Source organism: Nelumbo lutea, chromosome 6 (genome assembly GCF_056320005.1).
Source record: "Nelumbo lutea isolate HS-2025 chromosome 6, American lotus-T2T, whole genome shotgun sequence".
NCBI classification, from domain to species: domain Eukaryota; kingdom Viridiplantae; phylum Streptophyta; class Magnoliopsida; order Proteales; family Nelumbonaceae; genus Nelumbo; species Nelumbo lutea.
In genome coordinates, this window is record NC_142689.1 from 31,896,847 (window position 1) to 31,906,988 (window position 10,142).

The window sequence follows — 10,142 nt, forward strand, 5'->3', positions numbered from 1 at the left end:
TCCTCTACTCAAGAAAAAAAGTTGAAAGCATTATTGAAGCAACAATAATGCAATAAAAAGGTTATCGTCATCCAGCATGTTTTCCAACACTTAGGCCACATATCACACCCAATAACGGTCCAATATAGTTTAAGAGCCTTTCTAGATTATTGTCTAAGCAAGAAAGAGCATGGAGTTCATCGTCAAAAGTAACACAAGAGATAGCATATGGGGAGCAAACCGAGTTTTGTAGCACAGGAGAAGACGTTAAACTCCTCTCATATTTTTGGTTGCATTAATAGGTATGTACATGGCCTTTTTTTTTTTCTGGTTTAACACCCCAAATAGGTTTTGTCAGGTTCGTTGTTGTTATAAGTTAAAAAAAAAAAATAGATTTTTTAGTATCATGCATGTTGATCTCTAGTTTCCATCGTATTCCTCTCATCTAATTCATTCATTTATCTTTTTTTTTTCTTTTTTCTTTCTTTTTATCGTTAACAATTCTGATCTATTTTTTTTAAGTAATCAATAGGATGTGCCTATCAGCCATCTGAAGATGAAATTCTTTTTTTATTAAATCTCCTTAAGTACTTCTAGTTCAGCACTCCCATCATTTTAAGTATTAATGTTTTTACTAATAGCCCCTTTAACAAATTGCCATCAACGTTTCATTCTTATTTGTACTTCAGTTATTTTACCATGCCATTTGCCATTTTTAGCCTTGAGTTTATCCATGTGTTTGCATTTCATATTATAATATAGATATTCCCGTGTTAGTACCATTCTTTAAATCAGCTTTTAAACATTTGGGTATTCATTGCATTGTGTATAGGCATTTGCACTATTGGAAAATCTTGTGAATTCATACATCATTGTAATTCCATAAATAGTAGCCTGAGTTTAAGTTCATATCTACTTATTTCATTATTTTTCTCTCAACAAAAAAAATAATAAAATATCAAATCATTTCTTTTAGGCTTACATTTTAAAATTTAATAGCTTTTGTTCACATAGTTTGATGCTTAGGATTTTGCTAATCCCAAATTTCATTTCTTTTTATTACATGACCAGATACATATTAGTTCATTTATTTAATTCTCTTTTCATTTAGAAATTCACATGTCTTTGGTTTTACTCAATCTTTTTACTCATTTTCTCTTTGGTGTTTGTCATTTTCTTGATTAATTCATTTCACTTGCTAATTAGTAAATTGAATAGTCAAAGTTTCAACTCTTTACTCTTTCCTTTGAATAAATTGCTATACTTAACATGTGTGTTAATTAAAATTATTTTTAATTCCCAAAGCTATTAAATTTTCCTTAGAATGTTGGTGAAGTAGAGGACAATTTAGCCGGGCGTGTGTGGGGTGCCTAACACCTTCCCACACCATACCTTGGTCCCTGAACTCAAAGAATCACCATCCCATTGGACAATGAGTCACCAAGAAAACAAAATGTTTTTCTTGAAAAATCTCAAATTTTTCTAAATTCCCAATTAAAAGAAAAAAGGTGGTGACTTCAACTCCATATTCCATTCCATCCCCCTCCGGATCGGATAGCCACACTCGGGTCAACTTGTCAACAAAAAGAAGCGTTCTTGGTTGGCTTGACTGTGAGTAGGATCTTTAGGTGCATTATCCACTAGAACAGAAGCTAGTTGAAAATGATCCCCGTTAAGTACTTGCATGGGTGTTGCTTTTATTTTTGAGGAGAAGCAAAAGCTCACTATTTGAAGAGATCTTAACTATGTTACAAAGAAGGGAGGAGGGATGAAAAGGGAAATTTCTCTATGTTGGTGGAAGGATGGTTTTAGTAAAACATATGTTTGGTTGATGAATTTTTATGTCGTTCTAGTAGCCATGTCACCAATGGAGCTAGTGGTTCGAAGGATAAACTTTGTTCTTGTCAATTTCTTTTAGGGTGACACAGAGTGGCTAAGAAGGCACTGAATGGGATGAGATGAGAAATGTCAGTTGATGGAGGAAGGGGATTGGTATTCGATCCCTTGAAGATGTGTGTAAAGCTTTCAACCTTAAGTTGCTTTTTGGAGATGGGTGATGCCTTGTGGATCTAGTTGGAAAGCCAAGTACTTTAGGGTGATGTCGAGGTTCTCTAAATCTTTAGATTATCCAAGATTAGGAGATGGGAGGCATGCATCTTAACTAAGACTGTCTCCAATTAGATCGGTGAGTGGTGAGACTCAAGTTTGAAATCCAAACAATGATGACACTTTCACATTGAAGTCCACTCGACAACCTGCTAGAAATATTAGCGATGTTGTTAATTTCTTGGGCAAGGTTGGTGTGGAGTAAGGCTCTCCCTCTTAAATTTCATCCAACAGTCTCAAAGGTTTGTAAAAATTATTTAAGTGTAACTGTTGTGCTTAAGGCGGATCAGAGACAATAAATCACCTTTTTATTCTAGGCACTGTCGCCTCAAAGGTCTGGGTGTTCTTTGCTTGGGCTCATGGTTTTTAAAACCAAATCAGTCAGTGGTCCGGTTACCGGGTTGAATGGTCTGATGTTCGAACTAAATACTCGGCCCATTCTAACAATAAATAAATAAAAAGTGGTCAAAAATATTTAAACGGTTAATCGCCCGGTTCAGCAGTTTGTTGACTAAAATCAATGGTTTTTAAGGAAAATCCAGTTTTGGGGGAAAACAGACCGATTCCTGGTTTTTCTAGTCTGACCGTCCGGTCCAGTCCAGTTTTGAAAACGATGCTTGGGCTTTAGATGTCTTGGTTGTGAGAATTCATACTGTGGCTCAGAGAAGTTTGGGTGTAGTTGGACTTGGAGTCCTTTGTGAAATGGTGAAGGGTGAAAATGCTATTCCTTCATGTTTATGGTATGTGGGGGGAAATTAATGGCCTGATTATAAAGGTGGTTGGCCATTATAGCCATGCTTATAGAGAAGGGAATCAAGCTGCTAACGCCTTGATGAACTAAGGTTGTTCCATAGAGAGGCATTAAATTGTTTGGCTCAATGACTCTCTACCCAGGTCTATAGGTGCATGAGAGAGGATAAACTAGGCATTCCTTGGTTGCAAGTGCAGAATTGTATTTGGGTTGGGTTGAGTGGCTAGGTGAGTGCTGTGTATGGGTGGGGCAAGGGTAAGCTATGTCTTCCCCATGTACTCCTAATTTTTACTTGGTTATTAGTAAAACCACTTGAAGTTTGGGGTTAAAAATAATCCACCTTAACAATAGAGTGGTTTGGAGATCTCAAACCAACCATACTAAATTGTTTTATATGAGTTAGTGCAGCTTCTAATACAGTTTTGAAACTTTGGGCCATTCTATGATTTTATTGGGCTTAATTCAATTTGCACTGCAATCAAACATAGCCTTAGAAAAATGTCAAACCAAATGAAACCATTTTTAAGTATAGACCAAACCAAATCACAAATTCAGTTTTTATGGTTTAGACCAATATATGTATGTATGTGTTTGTTTGTGTACACATGTATACATGAAAAATCTGAACACACTACAAAAAAATTGGCTTTTAGTGACAAACAAAATTTGTCACTATAGATTCAATATCCATCATTGAAACGTTTATAGTGACGAACAGTCAATAGAATTATATCCGTCACTATAGGCAGTGTCACTATAATTTATGGTGACAAATTTAAAAATCCGTCATTAATATGTAACCTATAGTGACGGTTTAATTAGTCACCATCATATTCTATTTTAGTGACAAATATTTTGTCCGTCACTAAAATTTAAATAGTGACAAATATATTCGTCACTATTAATGTATGTTTTAGTGACACATTTTATAACCATTGCTAAAATATGATATAGTAACGAATATGCCCATCACTATAGATAAGTGTATAATGACAATTTTTAATATCTGTCACTATTAGATAATATAGTAACAATCACTTTTGTCACTATTATCATATCAAAAACTTTTGATAAAAGTTTTAATAACATTTTTAAACCATTACTAAATCCAAAATTCTTCCTATATTGACGATTTAGGACCATCACTACAAATTATCAAAACGTCACTTAATGTATGCTTATAGTAAACACCTCCAATCCGTCACTATGCCACTTTTATAGAGCAAGGTGAACACTGTTATATGTATTTTTTATATTGAATTTTGTTTATCGCAATGGTCATTTATTTAAATTAATAAAACCTCTAATTTATCCATTTGCACATAAATTTTTATTAAAAGATAATTACATCTCAAGTATAATTTACATGAAGCTGTGTTCAATATATATTACAATTTTCAAATTGCTTAACAATACAATCAATAAGTAAAAATTTGATCCAATGTGTCTCGATCCAAAAGATGCAGCCTCTTATGTATTCAAGATCCATTACTTGAGAATGATAAACAAAGAGGTCCACCTAAAAATGCAACCAAGAAATGACTTAAGTAAAACTGTTAAGAATAAAAAATAACAGTTTAACAAATGGCCCAAACAAGAGAGCTTAAACCCTTTTGCTGAATAAATCACTAAAAGGCTTTTGGGTTTGATGATTCAATCATTTTGGTATTTTCTAAAATACAAATTTCATAGGCTTTCATTGAGTTGATAACCATTAGAAATGGCCAAAGGAAGGTCCAAAGAATACACATTCACGAAGGTCATAGAAATAAATTGCTAATGGAATGTGGCATGTTGGCTACTTTTGAGGTAGAATAATATTTGTTCATTTTATCTGGTACAAAGAAAAAGTCATGGCCTTAGCCTAAAACATGCATGTTGGATGGGCTATTCCACAACAATCTGTTCAATCACTACCTTTCCTAATAAACCATGACCTAAGTACTAGACTTAAATGCACTCATGAATCCAAACTGAAATTGATCATAAGGGAGAAATTAGCATCAGGTAGCATTTCGAAGCTTCAATTTCTTTGAATTCCATGCCAATCAACAATTCAGATCTAAAGGCTATATTCTCAACACTTAAGGATTCAACTTTCATTGCAAGTTTATCAGTCTCTTCCTAAAATAAATGAGTAAACAATAAGTATAGACCCATCCACTTACATAGGGATAGCCAACTTCAAAGGGAGAAAGCATCAGTACATAGAGAACATGTCAATAATGTTTTGTTGGGTCCAACATATTAAACCCATATCAGATTTTAGCACTCACACCAGTATCCACATCCACATGACATATAGAGCATGACAATAAGTTTTGCTTCACATAAATGAGACAAGTGGCATAGAGAAAAAAAAATCATCTAAATGTTGAAGGGAAATATAAGCAAACAATACCTGCACCTAGAGTTCAAAACGAATAGTAGTTGTATTGGCTTTTGCTTTCCCATTAAGGAAACCTCTAAGCTCCAATGCTGGGGTTATGCTGGATACAGAAGTTGTTCCGATATGATTGTTTTTCATCTAACATTGGTATTAGCTCCACTAGAGATATGTTCACCCATGCAGCAGGCATGACACTTGACTATATTTCAACTTTCCTATCTATTCCTATTTGCTACAAAGGTTGAAAGTTGTAAAGAAACAAGGTTTCCTCATCAAGATTTAAACCAAAATTCAATCCAAAACAAATCCCAAGTGATGGATCATATTTTTCAAATTAGAGAGACCTTTGTAGTTTGGTGCTGATCAACCAGCGTTTCCTTGAGTCCCTTTTAGTGGGTAAAATAGCATCTGACACATCATTTCACTGGTGAATAGGATGCAATTGGCTTATAATTGACCATAGGAGAGATGCCAAATCTATTGAGTTGCTTGAAAATATTCTTAGATGGAATGTTGAATTTTTCTTTCCAAAATCAATATCAGACACATCTCTATAGGTAAACACCTTTTCCATTGATTTGAGGACAATATGAAAACTCCTTCAAACGCCCCACTTAGACTGATACAGATTACCTGTAGAGATTCTAACAACTTTTGTCCATATCAATGACAGGACTGATGTTACAGATATGAAGAATATATAATTTGGCATCCTCGACAGTGTTGAGAACATGATAACATCTAAGTTGCTAGAAAAATCTACTGTAAAAAGAAATATAAAATTATGAATATATTGTATGAAATAAAATTTACTTGAAAGACATATTTATTAGAAAAAATAAAACAACCTGTAAGATCACATGCATTCTAGAAAGCGTAAGTCTCTATAGCATCCAACCCACCATCCTCTGCTTTTCTTATTAAATCTAGACATGTTTGCATCAACCATAAACAAATAGTAACATTGAAAACCTCCACTGAAATACCTCTCTACCATCAAATCATATATATCGGGCTCTATATCGTCAGTAATCTTAAATGCTACTTTGTAGTCAAAATATAGTCCATCCAGTAGACTATTTTTGGAAAAAAAAACCATTCCAATAATGATTTTAATAAGAAATGGTTTCTTTGGTTGCTCGCTTCAGTCAAATATATGCTACAAGCTCATCATAATATCCAAAAAGAAATATTGGTTGTTTGCTTCAATAATAAAGATAGATTATTGAAGGTAATATTATAACAATATTATATGTGAAATTGGAAACAATATCAAAAGAAAGGGAGAAAAGGTAGCAGGGGGGGCTCTTATTTCATTTCTAATGACAAATACTTTCATACAGATAGGAGCAATACAAGAAAAAGAAGACGGCATGATATGATAGAGAGAACGCAGAATTAGCAACTCTCCCTGATCCTACCATATTAGTTGAAGAAGGTCTGGATAAGATCTAGACAGAGAGATGCTAGTATTTAATTGGTGAAACAGTTTTTGGTTTTATTTAGAAAATAATTTTATCTTTATAACCAATAGAAAGATGCTTTTCAAAAGACATGTTCCTGATATAGATGACTATTATTTAGTTGGAATAAATACCAAAAGATATCAAACATCCTTTAAAGCTTTCATGGAATGGATCCGTATATTCATACCAATCCACATTAAATGGATTCTGTGGGTTCATACCACGGAAAGGCAGGCTCACCTTGTGCACCATGTCAAATTAGAAATTCAAGACTATTGGGTTCAGCTTTAAAAACAAGAAATACACTATCCAACCAAAAACTCAAGACTATTGGAACTCTAACTCAAATGCCACTACTCACAGTACGGTGATTTATCAATCAGCTGGTGTGTACTATTTAAACTTTAAATCAGCTACCTAAAATTCAAATCAGTTGAGGATAAATGTATACTATTTCATAAAGACAATCTAATTAACAACATTTCTTGTGAAAGCAATTTTTCCAAGCCAAACTCCACCCAGAATGAGGCATTCCATTGGGAGGTAGTTCATTTGTTTATGAGACGCACTAGAAAAAGTAGACTTAGATGGCCCCATATCATATATAGATGCATTTGTAAGTTAACATATAAAATCACTTTTTTATTTGCTAATATCCTACCCATTCATTAGTAGAATTTTGAAGCATTTCTTTGCTTTGTTGGAGCCAACTTGACACCCCAATAGGACACAAGCATCCCTTCTCCCCCTGCCCACCCCCTGAGAGAGGAAGATAGATATGGTCTTAATAAAGGTGCATCAGTGCTGCTATCTTTGACATGTTTGGGGAAAAACAACATAATGATAAGGTCTTATTTGAGATGCTAAGCATTTCTGTCACTGTTGGGGGTTTTGGGGCCCTATTGCCAACTAGGGGTTTGTCACTGCTATATGTTCCAATATAGCAATCCCTTTCCTTTTTGTTATGATATAGGTGTATTGCAGTTTTTGGTTACACAATTATGTATAATTGATTGTAAAATTAATAAAACTGGTCTAGCCTGGAAAACTAGGAACGAACTCTATCATTCAGGAGGATATAATCTGAATATCTCCTAGAAAACTAAAAAATAGGAACTCCTAGCCAACGTCAACAAATTGTATGCATGTTACACAATTATTATACTAGAACACAGTGAAGCATAAATGGAGAATAAACAACTAAAGTCAATGGAATTCATGAATGAAAAATAATTAAACACTTCCTCAAAAATCAAATTATAATTATAGAAGTGCAGTCTCGAAAAAATCTCAACTAAACAACAAATTCAAGCACACAAAGCTATTATAATAGCACCAAACCATCATTATTGTAATCGAATATCATTTCAATAAACATCAAACGAGTAAAAGCCGTTTTCAAATTCAAGAAATGAATTTTGGGCAGACAACTCACTCTATACGAAACCCTTACTTCAACTAAAACCGTATAGAATCTTAATTAGCTTTCTTTTTGGAGTGAAAGAGAAGAAAAGGAGGTACCTCGAGAAGCTTTGGTTTCGATATGGAGATTTTAACTTAACAGTATGGAATGAGTGATAAGGTATATCTGAAGAAGTGAAGAAGATTGAAGGATGAGAAAAACAACGCCAAAACCTTGCACAGGAAGCATAGATTTAATTCTTAACTAGGAAGGATATAGATTTTGACGTGTTTTGTACATTCAATCCACCATTTTTTCCTTCAAAATTGCAAGAATCAACCACCCACGACATACAAAATAGGGAGAGATTTTTACCTTAGTATGTATGGATGAGAGGCAATTGGAGTAACTGGAATATTAACCCATGCCTTGAGGTCGATGTGATTGGTTTGTGTCGTCTGGTGGAGAGCAAAGACAACCAAAACAGTGAGGGGCAATCTGAGAGTGAGAGAGAGTTTCACCTGATGATGCTAGCGTCATTGGTTGAGTGTCGTTCGGTGGTGAGAAGGTCGAGAGAGAGAGATGGAGATACAGAGAGGGCGGGAAATAGTAAAGGGTATATGTGAAGCAGGAGAAAAGGGTTTTATGTTTGTTGCATATTCAAACCAAACATTATACTTTTCCTTGCATATCGAGAGGGAAAGTGAAGGGTCAAGGAGGCGGCAGATTTTGATTGTTATAAAATAAAAGTTTTAGCGCCGGGGGTATGGAGCGGGAGATTCACTTGCAACCAAAAACAACAACAAAAGTTTTTTATTAATTAATCTTACATATTATGTAATCATTTTTTAAACATACTTTAAGTGGATATTAAATTATAGTTAAATTTGATTTTCAATTTTAATTTTATTAAACATAGTTTTATTTTGAAATGAAAAGTTTATTAACTAATTATAAATGGCATTCTAAACTTAACAAATTTAAATATATTAATTAATACTTAACAAATTTATTAATTAATTTAAATCGATATAAAATAGATTTTAATTTTTACCAATTAGTTTAAATTTTTCCATTTATATAATATTTTTAAATATAATTTAAATAAATAAAAAAAAATTAATTGGAATTTTAAACCAATATTTATATATGTAACATTGTTTTGCAAACTATCCTTGACTTGGTTAGTTAGATTGATAAAATGGTGAACCAACCATAATTATAGAGAGAGAGAGAGAACTATATGGTATAATATAGTTATGATTTTAGAAAAAAATTGTATATTTTCTATAATTTTGATTATAAAATTAATTAACATTTTATACTTTTTCATATAATTTATTACTTAATTGGAGTTAGGGTCGAGTTCAAACTTTTTAAACATCTCTCTCTCTCTCTCTCTCTCTCTATCTATCTATATAAAAGACAGTCCACACCACTATGCCTCCCTTTGCTCTATTACCCCCACCCTACATTCTCCTTGATTCTCTCTCCTCCCTCCTTTCCACCACTCCCATTTTACCAATTCAGCACTCCTTCTCTCAATTCCTTAATTAACTTAATATATTACCTATAAGATTATCCCAATTATTGGGCTGTATAGCACCAATTATTCACATAATTAACACAATTAACATTAAAATGGTTAATTATAAGTTTAAATAATAATTACTTAATTTACACTAATTAATTTATTGAAATTTTAACACATTAAACCTTTACTTTATTAGGTTTCTTAATAAAACTTAGTTAGAGTGTTTAATTAACAAAATTACTTAAGGATGGCAATTTCCCCATCCTCGCTAGGTATTCGTCCTCCCTAACACAATGGGGATTAATAGGGATCCCTAATTAAGGATGGGGATGGGTATGGAGAGTGAAGTCCTGCCCTGCCCCTACCCTGATTATATATATCAAAATATAATTAAAAATATTATTTATGTTTTAAAATTTTCTCTAGTGTAAGTGAATCAATTTTCCAAAAATACTTTTAATTAAAAATTTTAAGTAACTTCAATTACATAAATAATAGTGAATTGGTTAATTTTG

General features: G+C 33.1%; 1 long non-coding RNA gene across 1 annotated transcript; it reads right to left on the reverse strand.

Moving 5' to 3' along the window:
• Positions 1 to 4,143: 4,143 nt before the first annotated feature.
• LOC148848367 (uncharacterized) lies at positions 4,144 to 8,812 on the reverse strand. Its single transcript, XR_016100526.1, has 3 exons — positions 8,469 to 8,812; positions 8,213 to 8,279; positions 4,144 to 4,355 (listed from the first exon to the last, which is right to left on the reverse strand). It is a non-coding gene; the product is annotated as an uncharacterized LOC148848367 (long non-coding RNA).
• Between the last annotated feature and the right edge of the window lie 1,330 nt (positions 8,813 to 10,142).